Genomic DNA, 24,450 nt, shown 5'->3' with positions numbered 1-24,450 from the left:
ACAAGATCTGAATGTATTTCTCTCTTGTGGGAATTACCTTATTTTCAACCAAGACATCTATCCTGAAGTCCTCCATTTTTCTCCACAAGGTAGTACTTTTCACAACCTCCTCGATCTCCTATGATAAAGAGGTTTTTTAGTCCTTGCATCTGACTCTGGATTACTTCATAATCAGACAATAGTTCCACTGTTGAGCTTAGAAGATGAGAGCCTTCTGACCTTAGCCTTGAAATCCACTCATCCATCACTCGACCTTTAGCTCCCACCTGTTCAATCTTCTTGAGAGCTTTGATATCTATTGAAGATCATATAGGCTCTATCTCTTGAGAAGATTGTGTGACCTTTAGAAGGACGTTGGTTAGCTATTCACACTTCTGCTTCAAGATATTTTTCTCATCCCTCTCTTGATCCAATCTTCTCAATAAAGAATTAAGGGCTGTCTGAGAATCTAATTTCACACTCTCATGTGTTTCCACCCTGAGCTCTATGACCTGCATGGTATAGTCTTTAGATTGTATGTTTCCTTTGTTCTTGTCTGATGATGGCACCATAACTTTGACATATTTTCTCTTGGAAGCTGGGTCTACTACCACCCGAGATACCATCTTTGGCTTTTTTGTTCCCTTAGGCTTTGGAGGAACTAAAAGTTCAAAGTCAAACTCATTTGGGGATATCACCTATTTTTTCCTCTTAGGGGCCACTACTTCCATCCAGGGGGGTAGTTCTAGATTCATTGATGGAGTAGTAGCTCCTTGCTGACTTGGAGTTGAAACTTCAGAAGCAGGTTGACTGGAACTTGGAGCAGTTGTGAGTGTTACTGAGGGTGTTGATATTGAGGCATCTAGTGGAACATTTGTTGCTGCTACCTCTTTAGTTACAGATGGAAGAGTGGAGGGTTCTGAGAATGTAACTTCAACACTTACCAATGGAGGAATTGCTATGGTGGTGGTAGTAGTGACGGGTAAATCTATTGAAACCTGGTCTGTAAGTGCATCTTCCAAGGTCTCATTAAAATCCATCATGGTGGATTCAAAAGTAGATGAAGGGATATCATCTAAATTAGAGAAGTTGGTTACTGTAAAAAACTAACCAACGGTCTTTGATTGTGTCATACCCATACTTAGATCTCCATATTCTTGAAAATATTCATCTTCTTGGTTAGAGTTAGAGTCAGAATCAATAGAATGGATGATTACTTGTGAGGTAATCAGGGCATCAACTTCAGCTAGATGTGATACTTCTTCTGCCTGTACTTCCTCTTATTGAGGAATTTCACCTTCTTCAACCTCCTTTCCTTTTCCAACTTCACTGGCAGGCGGTTGTTCTGGCTCCTTTGCCACTACTTCCTGTGATGTGGATGATGATTCACCCTTCTTCGACCCTTTAACTATAAATTTGATTTTGGGTCCTTTACCATTCAATTGTATCACAAGAGCTGAGGATAGTGCTTGTGAGTCTGCCCTACTCTTTGTTCTTGTTTCAGTTGTTGTTGTCTTGCCCAATGGGCCATCACTGTTGTCATCATCTCCTGAACTAGTGGGAAGTTGTTTCATCCTAAGGTTCTATTTTAGCAACCAAGCATTAGTGTTTGCTAAGATAGGAGAGATCCTCTATGTAATAGATTTGCTTTCTTTCTTTGACCATTGCACAAGTGGAATTGGGGAGTCAGCAATCTTCTTCTCGTATTAAACAGGGTCCACTATGTCATCTATGTCTTCCATGGTCATTGGGATCTTAGCTAGATCCAAATTTTCAATTTGTTCTACAGTAAGGTGGCTGAAATCCATCCTTATTATATCCTCCTCATTCTGACAATCTACCCAAACATCCTCAAACCTATAAACATGAGTATAAGTCCTTTTGAGTTTGTTCTTTATACCATGAAAGTCAAAATCGGTTTGGGCATTGAATCTTCTCATGGTATTCCACTGCATTTCTTCCTCCATATTTTTGGCCTTGGGATTGGTTAGCACTGAATACCTGCCAATTGACTCTGGGAATTTCAGCCCAGTCTTATATGCTTGTGATTGTTTTTCATGCACACTAATCAGTTGTCTGCACAGCTCCATAAGGATGATTTTGTTTGAAGGGAACCTTGGAAGAATGAAGGGCTCACTTGAGAAGCATCCAATTTGGATATAGGTGAATGTGGGAAACTGTAGAAATACACACCGAAAATGAGACACCCTGTTGTAAGCGGCCTATGATATTCTTCTCTTCTGCATGCCTTTATAAAAAATGCACTTCCATACATCAAAGAAGGCATCATTAACCCTTCTGTAATGATTACCTTGATTCTTGATTGTCAGCTGGTCATAGTACCCCCAAATGGGCACCACTCTTCTGTCACCCTTGGTAGACAAACCTAGATATTGCCTCATTGAAGCAGCTGTGTAAACCAGGTATGAGGTCATGTAAAAATTTAGTGTTACCTTGACCTCCTTCAATTGAGCACAAAGCGCATCACTGATATGTTCTCCCGAATCAATTCTTCCAGCCCCCTTTCTGATTATATTTATGTAATAAGATATCCAACTTTGAAAATAATGAGAGTCCTTTAATCCTCTCACTCTAGATAACATGGTGACCATGTTGTTATATTCCTCATTAAAATCACTCATGTGGAAGGACTTAGGCCATTGTGAGGTGAGGGAAGTTCTTGCAGTAGAGAGATTAACAATATTGATCACCTTTTTGCATTTATCCTCATATTTCTCGTAGTACTCTTGAGCACTCTCTTGAGAAATATTAGCTACTTCTTCAACTGATGAACCTTTGAAGACACTATTGAAGAATACACTGTCTAGGGTCATGATGATATTCTGATCTTCATCTTTCACTTGCCTTGTGCTTGGATCAAAGTGATGAGCTACTGCCAATACAAATTTGGGATAATGAGCTGCAACTGGGAAAGATGCATTCTTATGCATCTCAGATTTGATTAACCTGGTTAGATGTGTAGGAGCCTTTTGAACTTGGTCAACAAATGCATATCAACATGCCCAATTTCGGTGTCTCTTATCTCCTTAATATTTGAATCAACTGAACTCTTTGGGTATAGATTAAGGTACCTGTCATACTTGTATTTCATCTTTCTTGATGATGCTTTACTTAGAGAAGGTTCCAACTGACCTGAGGAAGACTCAGGCTTGTTGTGAGAGAGCTTTGACATTCGTGATGACTATATTCAACACTGATGATTAGCTATTCATCATTATCAAAATTAATTTTTCTCAAATGGATCGAAAAATGGGACTCAAAACAGGCTTAGGAGTAAAACTGCCAAAAACAGCAAGTTGGGGAAAAAAGTCCAACCTGCTCTTTTGAAAAGAAAAATTGTACATCGGACTTTAAAGTCCGAAGTGCAATTTAAGAAAAAACTTGATCAGCACATTGGACTTTAAAGTCCGATGTGCAATTTTGGATGAGTTATCAACACATCGGACTTTAAAGTCCAATGTGTCAATCAGGGGAAAAATAGTAACACATTAGACTTTAAAGTCCGATGTGTTGGGGAAAACTTCAAACAAGTACATCGGACTTTAAAGTCCGATGTGCAATCTAGAAAAGATTAAAGGCACATTGGACTTTAAAGTCCGATGTGCTTACAAAGGGGAAGGATAACTGGTTGACATTTCGGGTTTTGAAACCCGACATGTCAACCTACTCCCCTCCGCATATCGGATTTTAAAGTCTGATATGCGAAGGGTAAGATCCCGCATATCGGACTTTAAAATCTGATATGCAGAGAGACTTTTCTCTAGCTGCACACCAGATTTTAAAATCTGGTATGCAGCTTTAGAAGGGGGGCTCCGAAGGGCAATCGGGTTTTGAATTCTTATTGTCCTCTGGAACAAGGGAGACAATCGGACTACAAAATCTGATTGCCCTCTAGAGAGAAGCCCGAAAAAGACAAACAAAACAAAAAAGAAAAACAAACAAGATGCAAACCTAAAAAAAAAAGGAACCCAAAAACACATAAAATAAAACCCTACCTCTTCCATAACAAAAGATGATGAAAAATCCTACAAGGAGAGATCTGCCTGAGTCACAAAGAAGAAAATCTGAGTTGCGATGGAGAAAATGGAGGAGGGCGCGCACAAGACAAATGGAAATGAAAACTAAAAACGCAAAAAATTAACTTAAAAAGCTTTATAACAAACCCTAATTAGCAATTAATGCAACAATAAAGCTAACTCATAGTGCATGTCGGACTTTAAAGTTTGACATGCAGCCTAGGACAAACTGCTGTTCAGACTTTAAAGTCCGAACTGCAAGCTAAGACAAATTGCAGTTCGGACTTTAAAGTCCGAACTGTAGGCTAAGACCACATGTAGTTCGGACTTTAAAGTCCAAACTACAGTTTAAGAAAACCTACAAATACACACCGGACTTTAAAGTCTGAAGTGTATTTAGTGAAAAGGACCCTGCAGTTCGGACTTTAAAGTCTGAACTGCAGGTGAAACTGCAAACTTGAAGGAACAAGGAAAACAAGGAAAACAAGGAACAAAATGAACTAACTGACCAAGTCGATTAAGCTCTCCCGGAGACCATAAGGTATGAAACGGACCCGTTTCGTAGGGTTGCCTCATGATTTTGGCCGTGCTCAAATCGAGGACAACAATGCTGTTGGTGCTTCTTGATCATATCTCGAGCCTTTGGTGACTTTGAATTGGATGGTGCGCTATTATGGTGGTCCTATTTAGATCCGGTTAAAATTTCACTGAGGGTTTCTACCGACAAGTGAAGCGTGTTAGATTTTGGTCTTAGCAGAATCCCCGATGGATATAATTGTTTGGTTACTTGATTAAGGTCCATTCTATGTAATGTAAATCATAATATTGGTCTGGTGGTATCATGTGATGTAATTTTTATAATTATGGGTTTATGGGTTTAGCCGACCTTGTCAATAAGGTTGATGATCTATATTTATAGGTGACCTATTCATGTAAATGGACATGCAATGGTTATGGTTGGTTAAGTATACATTATCAGAGAAAGAATCAAGTGCGAATAAAGTCATATCATTTAGGTGAAGGTTGGAAAGGTTTTATATTGCAGAGCAGACATTAGTGCTTAACCTAAACTATATCAGGCATTAGTAGATGCTACTTTCACAGTTCATTATTTTACGGTTTGTAGTCTGATGATTTTGTATGTCAACGAGACTTCCCTTTGTGAAGAGAAGTGCACTCTATGCTGTTGGCCTTTCTGCATGTGCAGACCCTATTGTAATTATTCATAATACTACTGCAGAGTATTCACTTGATTGTGGGTAGGGTTTCCCACCATGATTTTTCCCTTTCCGATTTTTTCCACGTTAAAATATTGGTGTTATGAGTGTTGTGCTTTCATGTTATATTATTCATTGGGTTGTGCTCCGATATAAGGTTTATAGTTGAATTAATTGTTGTTATTGTTAGTAAACTGATTCACCCCCCCTCTCAGTTTACTGTCGGTATTAGTGCATTCCAACAAGCTTAATTCTTGCATATGCTGCTTATAAAAATTTCAAGGTGTATCAGATGGATGTGAAGTCAGCCTTTTCAAATGGTGATTTGGAAGAGTAAGTCTTTATTGAGCAACCAGATGGATTTTCATTATCAAATGAAGGAGACATGGTATGCAGATTGAAGAAAGAATTGTATGGACTTGAACAAGCCCCTAGAGATTGGTATGCTAGATTGGTCAGGTATTTGATGAAGTTGGGATTCTGTAAAGGTACTGCTGATAATAATTTATACTTTAAGGTTGATAATGATAACATTTTTATTGTTGAAGTTTTTGTTGATGACATTATTTTTGGAGGAGATAATGATTTGAGTAAGAAGTTTGCTGATGATATGCAAAAAGAGTTTGAGATGTCTATGATAGGTGAGATGAAATTCTTCTTAGGATTGCAGATTATATAGACTGATAAAGGCATTTTCATTTCTCAATCTAAGTATATGAAGGAATTGTTGAAGAAGTTTAAGTTAGCTGATTCCAAACTTGTTGGAACTCGTATGGTGACTAGATGCAAGTTGTCTAAGCATGATGAATCGCTTAAATTTAATCGGATTGTGTATAGATCTATGGTTGGTGGACTGCTATACTTAATTCAAACTAGACCAAACATTATGCATGTTGTTTTTCTTTGTGAAATATTTCAAGATGATCCTAAAGAAAGTCATGTTACTGTCGTGAAAAGGATTTTCAGATACTTGAAGGGGACAGTTGACTATGGTTTGTGGTGTCCAAAGAATGAAGATTTCGTGCTATGTGCTTATACTAATGCTGATTGGGCAGGTGATGTTTATGATCGAAAGAGCACTACTGGTGGAGCATTCTTCTTGGGAAAGAAGTTGGTTTCTTGGGCAAGTAAGAAGCAAGATCCTATTTCTCTATCTACTACAGAAGCTGAATACATTGCTCCTGCTAGCAATTGTACTCATGTAGTTTGGACAAAGCAGATGTTGAAGGACATTAGAGTTATTTATGATGAGCCTACTGTTATATACTGTGATAATTCAAGTGCCATTAATATCTCCAAGAATCCGGTACTGCATTCTAAAACAAAGCATATATCAATTAAGTATCATTTCTTAAAGGAGAAAGTCAGTGAGGAAGAAGTCAAATTAGAGTATGTATCTACAAAGGATCAAATTGTAGATATATTTATTAAACCTTTTCCTGCAGATACGTTTGTATATCTAAGAGATAAGTTAGGGGTTTCTTCCCCTCCTGATGAGAACTAGATGTATTGAAATGCATCAATCTTGTGGACATCATAGTCTTATATTCTTATCTAGATTGATGAGTGGGTGCTGCTGCTCTAGGGGAGTAGTCAGTGTGTGATGTTTAGATTTGTGATTTTATCCTAAGGGGAGAGATTGTCCTTCTTAGAGGAAGAGATTATATAGTAATAGGGGAGAGAATAATGATCTGTATGTGTCTTTGGCATTGCTGTCAAAGGGGGAGAGAAGCATGTGAAAAATAACTTTATCTTGGAAGCTTGGTGTGCATGATCTTAGGGGGAGATTGCTGGTGCTGATTTCTTTCTTTGCATTGATTGTTTTTCACATTCATATGTTTCCATCAATGCTAAAGGGGGAGATTGTTGGATATTTTTGCTACTAGGATATGTTGTCATTGATGTAAACATATTCCTATATTTTGGTAATCGGTGATTGCAGAGAGTTGATCTGGTTGGTTTATCTATTTGATATGATGAATCAACTAGAGATACTTGTTAAAATGCTGGTTTCATGATGATAAGTGGTAATTTGATCAAGTTATGGATTCTTGTATGAAGATTGGTTTTCCAATGTTCAGTGTTGCAGTGTTCTGGTGTTTGATCATATGTGCTCTAGAATGATTATATCTTGAGTTGCAGATTTGGAAAAGTGTTTGGGATGCTCATGTGCATTTTTAATTCAGATGGTTCATGATTTGGTGCTTTGCAAGTTATCTTTCTAGTCCTAGTTGCTCTTGTTGAAGTGTTCTTGAGTATCAACGTGTTGATCGATGCATATTTGATTAAGTGGTGTTGGTGCAACTATTGTGGATGGTTCTAACGTGCTTGTTGGTGTTTCCTAATCACGTCTTATTTATTTTTCTAGTCCGAATTGATCATTGTGTGCATTATTGTAGATCTTATGGGTCTGGTGATCTTCTTCGTGTTATGCGACAATTTTGGTGGTGTAGCATGTTGTAGATGATATTGGTGAGATTTTTGGTGGTGTTTCATATTAGAGGATTTGATTTGGGTCCATGCTTGTCATCACGACATTGTATTGGTCTGGTGGTGGATTTATATATCACGTGATGTAATTTTGTAATTAGGTCTTAAGGTTTGAGCCGATCTTGTAGTCAAGGTTGATGCTTTGTATAAATAGGTATTATATTCATGTAATCTGGAGATTTGTGGTTGATAGGTGTTGTGTCTGCAATATCAGAGAGTGGTGCATGTGCGAATAAGCAAATTCATCTTTTGGTGATAAATGTAGAACAAAGAGTGTTGTAGGGCAGACAAATGTGCTTAATCGAAACTGTCATCAGGCATTGGGAGATGCTATTCTTTCAGTTCATGTAAACTAGATTGTTGTCCAAATGTTCTTGTAAGGTAGTGAACCTTCCCTGAGGGTTGTATCCTTCTGGGCTATTATATTTTGAGCAGTGAGCTCTAGGCAGTGTGCTTGAATGCATGTGCATGCTCCATTGTAATATTTACACATACTACTATAGAGTATCATCTTATTGTGGGTAGGTTCCCTCCATATTTTTTCCCTTAACTGGGGTTTCCACATCAAAATATTAGTGTTATGTGTGTTGTTATTATTGTGTTTATCTTTGTTCTTGCTGCAGTTGATCAGATTTGAAATTGTGCTTAATTTGTTTAATCTCGTGAAAATTGATTCACCCCCCTCTCAGTTTTCCTTCATTGTTGTTGCCAATGCATGGTACCTTGCTCCCTAATGTTTGGCCTCAAATTTAAACCATGGTACACTTGGTGATGCAGGATCATCCCTAGTTCTTGGCAATCTTGCACCACCCAAAAACATTTACATTCTAGTTTGTTTTCTATTTTTGTTTTCTGTTTAGTTTGACTTGCAGTCTAAGCATTTCATTCTGCATTTTACCGCTTTTGTTCATTGGGTCTTGTGGAATTAGATTTTTTTTGCGGACATGTTGATCTACCTTATCCTAAGTCCATGGGATGTTTGGGTCTTTTCGGGATAAGTTATCGCTTCTAGAATATGTGCTAGTTTTGCTAATCAGAGCACCAAAGGTGCTTGGACCTATTTTGTTAATGGAGAATCTTGTGGATCATTTTTGTATCTTGTAGAGCCTAATTTCGTTGCTTCCAACATTCCTTGGCTTGTAGCCCACCTTTTTCTTAGGTCCACACATCATTCTATGTTGTTTTCGAAGGAATTCTTTTGGTAGAGACCAACTTTGTTGTTCTACATGTTACATCTTTATTCATCGACAACTGTTCCATCTTGGGTCAATGCAGATCATTCTAGAGCTATGAATTTAATATAATTCAATGTAATTAAGCATACAAAAGTAGTATATTGAAGATAGAGAATACATCATAAGATTAGGAGATCTGAATTTAGCTTTGGCTTGCATCCTTGCTTGAGCCCAGATGTTGTATGTTTTTTAATCAGGCCTGTAAGCCCACATGTTGCCGGCTAGCTTGTATTCGGATTTCTCAATATAGTATGTTTGATTCTGGATTGCCTCCATCACATTGTGTTGTTTCTATTGTGTTTCATTTGCTTCATAGTCCAGACAGTTCTCTTTGAGGACCCTCCTATTTGTGACTGCATCACTTGGCTAGGTTGAGCGGGAAATCTTTTACCATGTTGGTCTGCTCTGAGTTTTGCACCTCGAAATGATTGAGAGAGGTATATAAGCAAGGCATCCTACCTCATATTGGTAAAATCAAATATATGGTGAATAAAGGAGGATAATAATAGGAAATTCAAGGCATTTCATCCCACCATATTCTTCATTATGGTATCTTTCAACAACCTTCATGAAAGCATGTCTTTTATGATGCCTTTTTAGGTATTTTGTATGGATTCATGCTATTACATCAACATTTGTGATCATCTTCAAAGAATTATTTACATAATCAAGGTACAAAATAATTCTATTCTCAGATCTAGCCTTTGTTGTTTATCAACACACTTTCATTTCATGTTCAATTCAATTCAATTTGAAGGTTGATTTTGAAACTAGGGCTGGCCATAGGCAAACCCCTTTCTACTCAAAATTTTCTCTCTTTTATATTGTATAGGAATATGTGGCACACCTACAGAAACGGGTATAGAATAATTAGGCATAGATCTACAACCCACAATTCGTTGGAACAAAAAGTTCTAGGAGCAAGGTGCGCACAACACTACAATCCCAAGAGTAGGTCACCTAGGGCACCCCAGTCTCTGCACTTTTTCCTCAAATTTGGACTGTGATTCAGTTATGGTTTGATTTGCTATATTCTATTCTGAAATTGGGTTCGCAATTTGTTATAGTCCGACACACATAGAAAAGGTCATTTTCTCATCTTACTTTACATCCTTCTTCCTAATTTGTAGACTCATTTTCAAGTATCCCCACGAGGGACCATTGAATTCACTTTGTTCTTAACAACATCTTGGGCCAAGTAGATCATTCTCCCTCTCAATGTAATCAAAGTGGAAATAGGCCTAAGTTTCCTAGTTTACTAGTGAATACTATTTCCCACACATTTCAGTTATAAAGACATATTTCTTTTGGGATATCATCAAATCAATTTAATTAATAATTACTAAATGTTAGTTCCTTTAAATGTTCAATATTATTATGTGGATATTGTGTACACTATACATCTACTATATGGAAGATGTTACTTATATTCTTGTTTATACTTTCTATGACGAGTTACAATATTGATATGAGTAGTGGATGAAGGAACTAGGGAAATAGGTTCTATTGTTAAGTGTTCATTTATATAATCAAATGGAAAATAAACATCTATCTCTTCCTTCTCTCAATTATCATCTAAAGAAAATGAAATTTATCTTCATCAATGCTCATGTATACATGAAAGAAGAAATTATTTTTTTCCAAATAAGAAACAATTTGCAAGATTGTTCCTTCATATTGAATTTATTGCTGAATAAATGCTAGCTTTATATGTGTATTCACTCATTCTCATAATATTTCCCCTTCTCTCTTGTTAGTTTAAAAAAATGCATTTTACATGTTGTGTCAACTAGTTTTTAAATTATGCATTATAAAGGAAAATTAAAGAATTCTTTGTTGGTTAAACTTATCTGTTATAGTTAGTTGGTCATGTTAAGCTAATTTAAGGTTGCCACCTTTGAAAGGCATAACACTTCCTCTTCCATATAGAATCATCTTGTAGATATTATTGCTCTTAGCAAAGTTCTTGAACATAGAGTCTACTATTTAACTATGAGTGCCACTTATATTTCCATTTCACTCTTTTATTATTTTCTTGCATGATGGAAACATGTTTCTTCCATGCATGTTTGGTACCATGTAATGTTGCATGTGATGAAAATGTATGCGTATGCATGATTCATTACCATTGTGTAGTATTTTTTGTGTTTCCAAAATAACATAGATTGAGTTTTATGTGTTTTGTCAATATTAGATTCCGTGCATTACATGCATATCCTCTTTCATGTCCAAATAGTCATAAATGACCTTATGCTATTAAACAGGGAGTTATTTAAATAAATACAAAATTAGTAATTAATACAATTACAACAACACTCAAGAATAGACATCAATATTTAAAAGAGATAAGTATTACTAAAGATTAGAGGCACAATATAAATCATTACTCTAATTTATGATTGCATTCGCTTTACAACGACATTTTCACTTCTACATATTTACTAGATTATCAACTCTCTACTAATATCACAAAACAAACCCTTAATGATGCCTAAGGTACATCCCCTATCTAATACTAATATCACAAAGAACATCATCACAATCATATAACATAGTAGAAGCATAAGACCATAACCATACAAATACCACTGCTCCATATGACATTGGATTGTGGGCAGGTATATCCTCCCCAAGACCAAGACAAAATGCAAGTTCCAATTTGGTCGCATGAGCCAAGACATTACAATCAAAATAAAACTATATCAAATAGTAAATGAACTATACCAATCTATATCCTACACACAAACTCATCTAATTTGATTTTCATATTCTAAACAATTGGTTTCTAGATTAAAAGAGCACGTTCTTCTTGAACATATACAAGTTTAATATATCATAGTTTTACTTCCTTCCCATACAACCACACAACGGTTTATCTGCCGCCAAAAATGATTTAGTAATCCAAAATCTGATCTTATTTGAACATTGAAAATCATTCATCTGAAAGCTTCGAAAATTGACTGCTAGCCGTTGATTGCGAAGTCGTTGTATAAGTGGGCCCTACACTTATAACATCTATACAAGCACGTAAACGTGTAAATTTCACCAGTTCAAAACAGTTTGAATGAAAATTATAATATAAAATTGTAATTATAAATCGTCTGTTCATATTATATAATTTTTTAATGTACCATTATTTTGTCCGTTGCTTAATGTTTTCAATAATCTAACAAATTGAATGCTTGAGCATATTTTAATGTACTATCATTTTGTCCGTTGCTTAATATTTTCAATAATTTGACATATTGAATGCTTAAGCGTATTTTAATGCACTATTATTTTGTCAGTTGCTTAATGTTTTCAATAATCTAACAAATCAAATAATAATAATAATATATATACATTGCAAATTTCTAATCATTGACTTTGATTTAATCATTTATAAAATGTTTTTGTTTCAATTCATACATGAATGCATGACGCACACACATTATAAGATGTTATTTCTAAATTATATCTTACAAATATTATTATAAAATTTTAATTAATGTTTTGATATTTAAAAATATTATGAAATTGAATTAGATAGATATATGAATAATATCAATAGTCAAAAATCATATATCTAATATTTTATTAGAAAAGTTTTGAAATAGTAACGATTTATTGAATTATTATTAAATAAAATTTATAGGATAAGCTAATGAGTGAGAAAATGATCGGTGGTTAAGACAAATAATTTGTATGAGAAGAATGGATTGTAGGACAAAAATGAATATTATTGAAAGTAATTTGGAAGAGTGTGAATTTGTCTAAAGCTTGTTAGAGGCCATTGGGAAGGGAAATTTTTTCAATTCCTTGTTGTGTGGTGTTGATTTCCATAGTTCTTTTCATATAACAAAAAGATAATTCCTAGCCTCAACAATCAAAAGGCGATCTCTAGTAAGGGACTCTCCTCATTTCTATAAAATGACTTTCTAAATCAACCACTATTCCTAAAATAATAATACAACTTTGGTTCAAAATTGTAGATGGAGAAGCCTTTGTTGGTGGAAGGGGTATATATGGAGTGCAAAGTCTCTTCAAACCCTTTCCATTGCTACAAGTTTTTTCTTCTAAATTATAGAAATGACCTATCTAAATCTCTATCTCTCTTTCTATTGATCAATTGAAAATTATTTTTACCTTCAATTACTTAATTTTGAATAAGGTCTCTCTCTCTCTCTAGGACATTCAAATGGAGATGATGCTCATATAGGTATATTGATTCTTTGTCAATATCTCTATAGGACATTAAGAGAGTACTCATAGATAATGTATTTAGCTTGAACATTTGCATATTGAAATTAGTAAAATAGTTGTGCTAATCAAAAAAATATTAGTATGCATTGATCATCAACATCAAGGTATATATCAATACAAAGAAAGAATCAGTGGGACCCACACTATAGTGAACCTTGTGTCATGTCATTGATCTAGGTTATTGATGCAGGAGCATCCCCGGTTGATGAGAAATCTTGCATCAACCAAAAATATTTCCTTTCAATTTTGTTCTTGTTTAGCTCTTTGTGCAGTTTTCTGTGTTCTTACCAGTTGGCACCAGTAGTTGCTTGTTCTTCGTGGCAAATCTTATTTTCGGTTTCCATACAGTTTCATGTGCTTGATTCCATATTTTCAGTTCATTTGGGTTCTTTCACGGTCAGTTATCGCTTCAAGTTGACTATTTCTAGGTTCTGAGACAGTTCTTGTGCTTACCAGTTGGTTTTCCTTCTTTACTGGCGTGATTCTTGGCATGTGGATCTATCTTGGGTCTTGTTCGATGTTTTTTGGTGTGTGGCCGACCTTCCTATTGAACCGCATCACTTGGTTGTTATTTTTTGAAAATATTTATCTAATTCTCAGGGCCGACCTTATTACACGTTTCATTTTCCTACATTGGTGAATGTAATCTTATGAGGCCGACATGGATATGTTCTATTGGGTATAAATATGATCTTATGTAATCATTTGTAGGGGCATGGGAAGTAGAACTTAGAATAAGGCTTGATATTTGCATGTTATGATCCGGTTGATTCTTAGAGTCCCGGTTGGATTGTATCTAGCTTGTAGCTTGCATGTAACCAGTTAATTACCAGATGTTCTTTGATGATAATATGATGATTGCCGGACGATTGCTGAAAGTTATAAGGATTTAATATGATCTTTTTATGTGAACTTGTTATGTTTTCTTGCTGCTTTTGTTGTGTCTCTCTTGCTGCATAAGCCGATTGACTCTTTTGAGGGTTTTCACTGGTTATGGCTGCATCAAGTGGTATCAGAGCTGGTTATGGAATGGCTGGTGGAAGAATCGTTTGCAAACATCAAGGCATTCCTTGGTGTGGACAGATCACCGATTGGACGTAGGTTGCGCATGTTTTCAATAAATCACTGAGGGGAGGCAATTGAAACCAATAGTCAGATCACTAAGTTGAGGCAGTTCACCAGAGTGGAAGAAGAGACGTCGCCGAGGGGGACAAACCCCTGGAGGGTAGAGAAGATGATGGAAGACTTCAAGAATGAAGTAAGGAATGAAATCCGAAATGCTTTGGCTGGTTTGCAAAGAAACCCTAATTCTGAGGATGAATATGAGGAAGCCGGTGAGGAGCTTGAGGAAGCTGAAGGACTGGACGATTAAAGAGAGGAAAGATTCCTGAGAGCAATGGCACAAGTGAGTAAAGTTCATAAAGTTGAGGTTTCCAACTTTTCTGGAATACTGAACCCGGAGGATCTGATCGATTGGATTAGAGAGTTGGAGGACTACTTTGAGTTTGTGGATGTCAAGGACCCATAGAGAGTCTAGTTGGCACATACCAAGTTGAAAGGGCATGTTGCCTTGTGGTGGAAATAATTACCGAAAGTTAGAGTGGAGAATGGTGAATTGAATATCAAACAAATGGTTTCAAGATTGAAGGCCAAGTTCATACTAAGAGACTATGAATTGGAGTTGTTCAAGAAGTTGCAGGACCTGAAACAGAGAAACATGGCTCTGAAGGAATATACTGAGAAATTCTATAAGGTTGTGATTAGATTTGGACAGAGAAAATGTGGCAAGGTACATCAATGGACTTTCTTTTAACATTCAAGATGAGATGAGTATGTTCAAGGTTTCCATAGTTGAAGAAGCTTACGAGTATACCTTGAAGGTGGAGGAGAAGGTGAGAAGAAGACAACCGAACAAGAGAAAGGGGAAATTTAAGATGAGTGATAGTATGAAGAAACCGGTTGAAGAAGAGGAGTCAAAACCTAAGTGGAGTAAAGAATTGGAACAAAAGACACCGAGGAAAGGTAGCAGCAGTACTGGTAGAGAATTTCTTAGTAAATGTTTCAAGTGTGGAGAAACCAGACATAGATTATATGAATGTAATCAAGGAATGGCAAGAAGTTGTGTGGAAAGTGAGGAACCAAAAGGTGATGGTACCAGATCTGACTGTGCACCAAAGAAAGGATAATCCCTTATGTTCAGAAGAAAGGATACCAGATCTACTCAAAGGAAGAGTCTTTTTCGGACTGTATGCAAATCAGGTGGTAAGTGTTGCGAGGTCATTATAGATAGTGGAAGTACTGATAATTTAGTATCTAAGGAGATGGTTGTGAAGCTTGGGTTGAAGAGGCTTAAGCATCCTTGTTCTTATGAGGTAAGTTGGCTACAAGATGATCAAAAGATAGAGATAAGAGAGCACTGTTTGGTGAGTTTGAATATTGGGCCTTTTGGAGATGAAGTTTTGTGTGATATTGTATTTATGAGTGTTTGTCATGTCTTGTGACGAAAACCTTGGCAGTATGATAGAGGAACTATTTATGACTATAGAAGAAACCTAGTTACTATTGTAAATGATGGGTAGAAGTTCACATTGATTTCTTTGAAGCAGAAAGAGAAGGAGGTGAAGAATATGAGTCTTGAGAGAAGCTGCAGTACTAAGAAACCGGTGGTAGAGGTTATACCGAAAGGTTTGATAGAACCGGTTGCAGAAGTCATACTGAAGGTTTTGAAGAAATATCTAATAGAACCACTTACATAGGTTAAACCAGAGAGTGACATGAGTTTGCAGAAGGATCTGACAGATGAACCTGATGGATAGATGGAATCGGTCGACATAGAGCTAATGGTGACAAACAAGATGAAATCTTGTGGCAGAACAAAATCGGAGTTGTAGAAAAAGAGACAATGTGCAAATCTGAAGCAAAGAAAGAAAAAAAAAGGGAGTCAAAGGTTAGAGAAGCTAGTTGAGACACTAAAGGACCTAAAGCAGAGATTGGTAGATAAGGAAGATGTTTGGATAAGAAATGAGCATGGGATCTTCATTCCGAATCATTTTAGATGTTCATGAGTTGCGTCTCATGGAACATATTTTTCTACCTGGGTTGTCTGATGCAGGAGCATCCCTGGTCGATGAATAATCTTGCATAAACCAAAAATATTTCCTTTTAGTTTTATTCTTGTTTAGTTCTTTGTGCAGTTTTCTATGTTCTTATCGGTTGGTACTGGTAGTTTCTTGTTCTTCATGGCAGATCTTATTTTTGGTTTATAGACAGTTTCATGTGCTTGATTCGATATTTTTTAGTTCATTTGGGTTCTTTATCGGTCAGTTATCACTTCCGGTTGACTATTTTTTTGTTTTGGGATAGTTCTTTTGCTTACCGGTTGGTTTTCCTTCTTTACTGGCATGATTCTTGGCATGTGGATCTATCTTGGGTCTTGTATGATGTTCTTTGGCATGTGGCCGACCTTCCTAGTGAACTGCATCACTTGGTTGTTATTTTCCATAAAGATTTATCTAATTATTGGGGCCAACCTAATTTCACGTTTCATTTTCTTGCATTAGTGAACGTAATCTTATGAGGCTGATATAGATATGTTTCGGTGGGTATAGATATGATATTATGTAATCATTTGTAGGGGCAGGGGAAGTAGAACTTAGAACAAGGATTGAGATTTGCATGTTATGATCTGGTTGATTCTTAGAGTCCCGAATGGATTGTATCTGGCTTGCAGCCTGCATGTAACCGGTTAATTATCGGATGTTCTTTGATGATAATATGATGATTGTCGGATGATTGTTGGAAGTTATAAGATTTTAATATGATCTATTTATGTGAAATGTTTTCTTGCTACTTTCATTGTGTCTCTTTTGCTGCATAAGTTGGCTGACTCTTTTGAGGGTTTTTACCAGTTATGGCTACATCAGTTATCCTCTTGGACATCCTATGAATTCATATCATGACAATTATCACATCTAGACATATCATCAATACTTTAGATTCCCTCACAATGGTTAAAAAGGATTTTACCCCATAAATCTCCACCCTTTCCAACATCAAAAGTTGTTGGAAGCATATTTTCATGTAAATATCACCATTTGATAATATCTAAGCCCATAACACACTCAAAATAAAAAAATTATCATCCCATGTCAATCTTAATTATCCTCTTCCACTTCCACAAATCTTGATCCTAAGAATCAACCAATGAATCTTCTTCCTCCATCAATATCGTAGACAAAGATTATATGGTATTACATCAAATACAAGATGCCTTCCATACATGAAAAATTCTTTTTTCTCTAATATAATGGCCAACCTCATGTAAGGCCAAGAAATCGACAAACAAAGATACAATACGGGTCTACCATCTTCATGCAACATGGTTTCCTAGTTGACAAAGACATTATAGTTTTGACAAAATCATGCCTCTATAAATGATGTGGAGCCTTGTGTCAACTTAATTATCTCACTCAAATGACTTGGCACAAATACACTTCAGCCAACCAATACTAGGTTCCCCAACCCTTCACACCTTGCACTCACAAACCCTCACCAAATCACTCAAATGGGGTTTTCAACTTCAATGGCTTAACCAAACATGACTCAGGGGTTCAACACACTTATGACATGCTGACACAAGATTCCACATACCCAAGTTGACCGGTTCAATCCCCAATACACAAAACAACACTTAACTGGTTTATTCCTACTAGCCCTTCAAACCGGTATTTGCGTGCATTAACTCAAAAATTTCCCAAACCACTTGGAAAAAAAAAACACTTTCAGATACCCATTTGCAAGTTTCACAACATACTTAAATTTCAAATATGGTTGTTTTGGACCAATACCCAATTTCAATACCCCATCCTACTAGGATTAGGCCAAATTAGCGCACTTTTCCAAAGGAACACCCTTTGGATCACAACTCTAGACCTTCACACCCACAAATAGTCTTAATAAATGTTTCACAAAAAAGGATTTTAAATTTTTTAGGCAGTGCCATGCCCATTCACCTATTCAAATACAAAACCATCACTTTTAGGAACCCAAACCTAGGGCTTTCCAAATCTCTCACTTCTGGTCACTTATAGAACCAACCAAAGGATCCAAAACTTTCTATCCAACCTGCATACACATAATCCACCATAAAATATTACCCTTATTAAATAAAATCTGTTAGACCTTCATATGGCACCAGTTACTCACTAAGTCAACTTGTGACTCTCCACCCATAAGGCACACTCCTTACATATTCATGATCTTCCCTGCATTCTCAAAATCAAAACACTTATAGTACACATTTTAGACTCATCCCACAAGCTACCTAAAGTAGGATGAGTCAATTTCACATTTTTTACTCTCAAAACCCTTCAAAACTGTCACCTACAACAATATTTAGGACAATCAGTATAAATGGATCAATTTTGAGTGTAAAACCTTCAATAACAACACCAAATGAATGTATTAACCATAATCCATCTTGATATGCCTGTGATCAATCCATAATGAATAAAGAAAGAGAAACCTCAGTCACAAATAAAAGCAGATTTAACAAGCTTTTGCAGGAAACCGTGAGATTTTATTAGCAATTTGTCACTCTTACATTTCAATTTGTCTCTCTCATTTTGGTGCGTAAATCAATTTTTCAATACATCTCCCTTCATGATAACTGACAATAAACTCTTAACCACCCATACAACCACCTTTTAGGTGTTAAACCCCTAATTTGTTGTCAAATTGACACTTTTAGTTATCAATTGACAAGTTTTGATCTTTCTTGTTACAAGACTCAACTTAATCAACCTATTATATCTGTAGACACTCAAAATTGTCATGTCTAATTAAATAAATATTTTATTTATTTAATTATCTAAGCCTAATTCTTCTATTAATTAAATAAATTTTTATTTATTTAATTAATTCATTTATCCTCTTCTAGCCTTATTTCTCATTTAAATAAATACATTTATTTATTTAAATTATCAAGAGCTCTCAATCCAAAATTCAGAATTTTTTGAGCAAATTTTCAATTTTTAGGAATTTTTTATGATTTTTCATAAAAAATTTATTTTGAGAGCAAATGAGAGAATTTTTTGGATTTTCTTACATTTTTGGAAATCTCTCATAATTATACACAGGATCTATTCTTTGTGAATTTAATTTTGATGTAAAATATTTCCCTAAAAATTAGATCTTTAAAAATTAGGGTTTTTATTTATTTTGATCCGATCTCACAAACGGTTTCTAATTTTTCCATAAAATTTTTTTTGCAGGTCGGGAACAGTATCAGAAAGATTCAGTAAAAATTTCAGATTTTTTGGATCGATTTTGCATTTTATATGAATTTTTTATGATTTTTCATAAAAAATTAATTTTGAGAGCAAATTAGCGAATTTTTTGGATTTTCTTACATTTTTGGAAATATCTTAGAATTATACACAGTATCTATTCTTTGTGATTTTAAATTTGATGCAAAATCATTCTTCAAAAATCAGATCTTTGAAAATTAGGGTTTTGCATTATTTTACTCATATCTCACAAACTGCTCGGATTTGTTGCAGGAAAGTTTTTGTGCAGGTTTGGAAGACCATAAAGACTCTCCAGTAAAAATTTCAGATTTTTTTGATCGATTTTGCATTTTATATGAGTTTTTTATGATTTTTCATAAAAAATTAATTTTTGGAGCAAATTAACAAATTTTTTGGATTTTCTTACATTTCTGGAAATATCTTGAAATTTTACAGGTGGTCTTTTTTTATGATGAATCAGGTCTTTGAATTGGTCAACAAAACGCATTATTGAAGGCCCCTATTTCATAAAGTCTTTTGGATCTAAAATTTACCTAACTTGTGTGCTTGCAGGAAGGGGTGATCATGTGCGAACATTAGGAGGGGGTGATCTTTTCTTAGTCTAAAATTTACCTAACTTGTGTGCTTGCAGGAAGGGGTGATAATCTTTGTTGCAGGTCCTTGGCAAGGTTTTTTGGATTTTTATTATGTGCCTTATTTTCATAGACTAGCAAACACTTCAATTGGTGCACTAAAATTGAATCATTGTCTTTTGTGTCTTGAGCAATAGGCTCTTTTTGTTTAATCTTTAGAGGGCCTATCTTCCCGTGTGGTCATCAGGACTACTAGTGAGAAGAGAACGACCCAAGTGGTAGCGAGGAAAACCCACCTCATCCGAACCACTATAATCAAATGTATTCATGGTGAAAACTATGGATAACGTGTGCTGATTAGTTCATACCGACACTATGTCTCCCCATAAACCGTTTGATCAAATTTATTTGATCATTTGTAGGGCGTAACCCCTACCAGCTGGGAGCCTTCTGTATTTACAGAGCTGAAAGTGCCGCATGTATGGCCACACGAGCGGATGCCCTTACTAGCACCTTTTTGTTTTAGAAGCCCAAATCCTTCTAGTTGTTGGGGCAGGAGGTCGGACCTCTGGTAGCGGCTCACACACATATGGTTCTTAGTAGAGATACAAAGTTCGCCATGGGGAGTTTTCATGGGGATTGATGCTTGGCTGACCCGAGAAGTGAGTGCCGAGGGTGGAGCCAGTGAGGTCAAGCATCTAAGTATCCGCTCTGAATAGCGTAGCCTCGGGGGTAAAACCCCATGTGGGATCAACAACTATTGTCTTGGCCAGCCCTAAGATTTGTGCTTGTCTTATGCTAAACATTCAAACAATCAAGACCAAACAGCAAAACATTGTGTCTTTTGTGTCTTCAAGTGTATGCAAAACAATTTTACATCAAACAACACACTTTTCTTGGAGTCATTTTGGAGTCTAAACACTTGCAAACATTGAGTCCTCATCAACATTGTGTCCTCTTGTCACAAAAAATAGTCAAACATTCAGATTTGGTCACCACCAAAAACTTCACAAATTGGAAAAATTTCACAGTCCAACAAACAAAAGAAATCAGTTTCGGCATACTTGAGCTTCCTAGGTTGTCTCTTCAGATTTCATCTAGCATTCAGCCTGTTCTAAGGTCTCACATAGTCCATCATTGCTTCACATCTCATTTTACATTCATACTTGTCTAAACTTGAGTCAAAAGGTCACTTGCTTGTCCTCATCATACTTTGTCAACACACTACATACTACTACACTTTGCTAAGTGGTCCCTCATCAAGGTTTCTTACCTTTGGGTCTCATTTGGTCTTACTTAGAGTCAAGGTCAGCTTACCTCATCAAGAGAAACTATCCTTTCTTTGGAAGTCACACCTACTCTACTACTTACATACTTGGTCTTACACTTTGGACATTGCAAGTACATCTCAAGATTCATTTACACTCCATACAACTCTTGGTCTTCCATACTCTTTTCATTCTTCATCTAGTCTCTCACATATTGGTCAAACACCTAGTTCATGGTTGAAACCCGCCTTCAAAAATCTAGGAGAATAGCTAAAGAAGCTCAAAAATCTGCAAACATGAGTTCTTATGAGTATGACAATGATCTATTCTACAATCCTGAGCACACTACATTACCAGACATGAATGTTTATAGACATAATCCAAATGTGGAAAGCGCAAACGCTATAAACAACAATACTACACACAATGACACAGTGGACAACTCTTCAATACTATCAGCAGACATACAAGAATCTATAATGGATCCTCAATTCAATAGATTGGTTGAAGAGATAATGAGGAGAGATCGTCAATACTTTCTAAACATGATGGCACAAAGTGGAGCTAAAATACCGCATGATTTTGACTTATCTCAACTTATGGAAAGGCGACCCTCACAACAAACTCAATCCAACATGGATCAAAGGAGACCAAATAGTGGAGGAAATAGAGGACTGAATATGATGCCTGAGTCACCATCAGTTTTGCTTCAAAAACCAGCAATCCCACATACACAAGCTCAAACATATGATACTTACATTCAAAGACCATCATGGAGGCCCTATGCTCAAACACATGCTCAAGATATGGGTCAATCAAGACAAGTGGATACTCAAGGACATCCTCAAAATTTTGACACAAGGAGACCTCATGTCAAAATTGGGGGCAACACAATGGAAAATGAAAGACCTGTTGAATATGGTTTATACACACAAAATAGATATGGGGTCCCTCAACAAGAAGTTATGCCAAGTGCTCCATACATGTCGCAACAATATAGACCTCCATATGGACATGTCTATGATCAGTATCATCCATACATGCAACAAGCCCCTACTCAAATGGGTGTTTCAAACATGGGGTATGCTACAAGAAATCAATCTCCTCCCAAGAATAATTTGGAACAACAAATTAGAGATCTACAAAAGAAAGTGGAGGACATGAGTACATTCAAACCTACATACACTATGAGAGATATATGCCCTTATCCCTTCGATAAGAGCATTCCAATGCCTCCGTTTCCTCCGCACTTTGTAACACCAAAATTTGACAAATATAGAGGGAGAGGAGACCCCAAGACACATATAAGACAATTCTTCACAGCTTGCATTGAGGTAGCAGCAGAAGAAACATACTTAATGAGGTTGTTCCCACAGAGCTTAGGAGATCAAGCTATGGAATGGTTTTCTCAATTACCTCCCGGTATTAAGTCATGGGGCGACTTGGCAGAAGCATTCATTCAGAATTTTTCTTACAACATTGAAACAGATGTCTCAGTTACTACCTTGTGCAATACGAAACAAAAGGAAGGAGAATCTTTCGCAACATTTTTACAGAGATGGAGAAACCTAGCTAGCAGATGCTCTTGCGAAATTCCGCAAAAACAAATGGTGGAGATGTTCACACAAAATGTTAACAAGGCTATTGGCTATGATCTCAGAAAAGCTTGTTTGTCTACATTCGAGGATGTCATTGAAAAGGGCCTAGCAACAAAAAGAGTCTTAATTGAACAAGGAGTTATCAAACTATTCAAAGAAAACAAAGAGGACTTCAAAGGAAAGGACAAACCAAAATTTTGGAACAAGAACAAGAACACAGTTAATGATGATGTTGTTGATGCCAACACAGTGAGACCAAAGTTCGTCTTTTCTGGATCAAATTCTACCAACAATCAAGTGAACAATCAAACAACTTCAAAACCACGAAGGAAGTACACTCCATTGGGAGAACCACTTGAATCAGTATTCAAAAAGCTTGTAGCAAACAAAGTGATCACAGTCCCAGATTTTCCTCCATATGAACCAAAGGTAAAACCGAATTGGTGGAATGATGATGAGTTTTGTGAGTTTCATAAGAGCAAGGGTCACAAGACAAGTAATTGCCATCGATTGAAAAACATTGTGCAAGATCTCATTGACAGAGGAGATATAGAGATTGAGGGACATTCATCTAACCAAGAGCATGAGGTGTTTAAGGAACCATTCCCAAAACATGACAAAGGAAAAGGCAAAGTCACAGATGATCAAGCCAATTACACTAGAGCACCTTACAATTATGATTCTACTATCAATCACATCTCAATGGACAATTATATTTCTACCATTACTATCAAAAACAAAAATCCTGAGAATCCTTCTCAAAGACCCAAAATTGTCCTAAAAGGTGTGGGATCTTCATCCCCAGCTACCTCCGAATGTCATGTTACAACCCGTCGAGGTAAGATTACATTGCCAGGTGCCTCCACTAAGAATACCAATCCTTTATCAATCAAGCCTGAGTACGACCTTGTAGAACAGTTAGGGAAGACACCCGCGCTCATCTCCATTCTTGAGCTCTTACGTATATCCCCTGCACATAAAGCCATCCTTGACAAAATCTTGAGAGACACTGCTGTCCCTACTGATCTGAACGTGGACCAGTTTCAAGCCATGGTGGGATACCTATCCGTTCCACACTCCCTCACATTCACAGAAGCCGATGATGCCTCCATAAGTCAGCCTCATAATGCACCTTTACACGTTGAAGCCTTCATACATAAACACCGAATAAAGCGAGTCCTGATAGATGGAGGAGCAGGTCTTAATATTTGTACATTGAGTACCATAAGACAATTGGGATATTCTGACAAAGCTGTGAATTCTACAAACCAAATCACCATTAAGGCCTATGATGATGAAGAGCGTTCGTCCAAGGGCACGGTCACCTTACCATTAAGAATAGGGCCAGTCACAAAGGATGTGGTTTGTCAAGTCCTAGACCTGGATCTCACATACAACATATTGCTAGGACGTCCATGGATTCATGAAATGAGAGCAATACCATCTACATATCATCGATGAATCAAGTTCCCACACAATGGAGCTGAAGTGACTGTCAAAGCTG

Source organism: Cryptomeria japonica, chromosome 7 (assembly GCF_030272615.1).
Source record: "Cryptomeria japonica chromosome 7, Sugi_1.0, whole genome shotgun sequence".
NCBI classification, from domain to species: domain Eukaryota; kingdom Viridiplantae; phylum Streptophyta; class Pinopsida; order Cupressales; family Cupressaceae; genus Cryptomeria; species Cryptomeria japonica.
Note: the sequence above shows the minus strand (reverse complement) of the source record.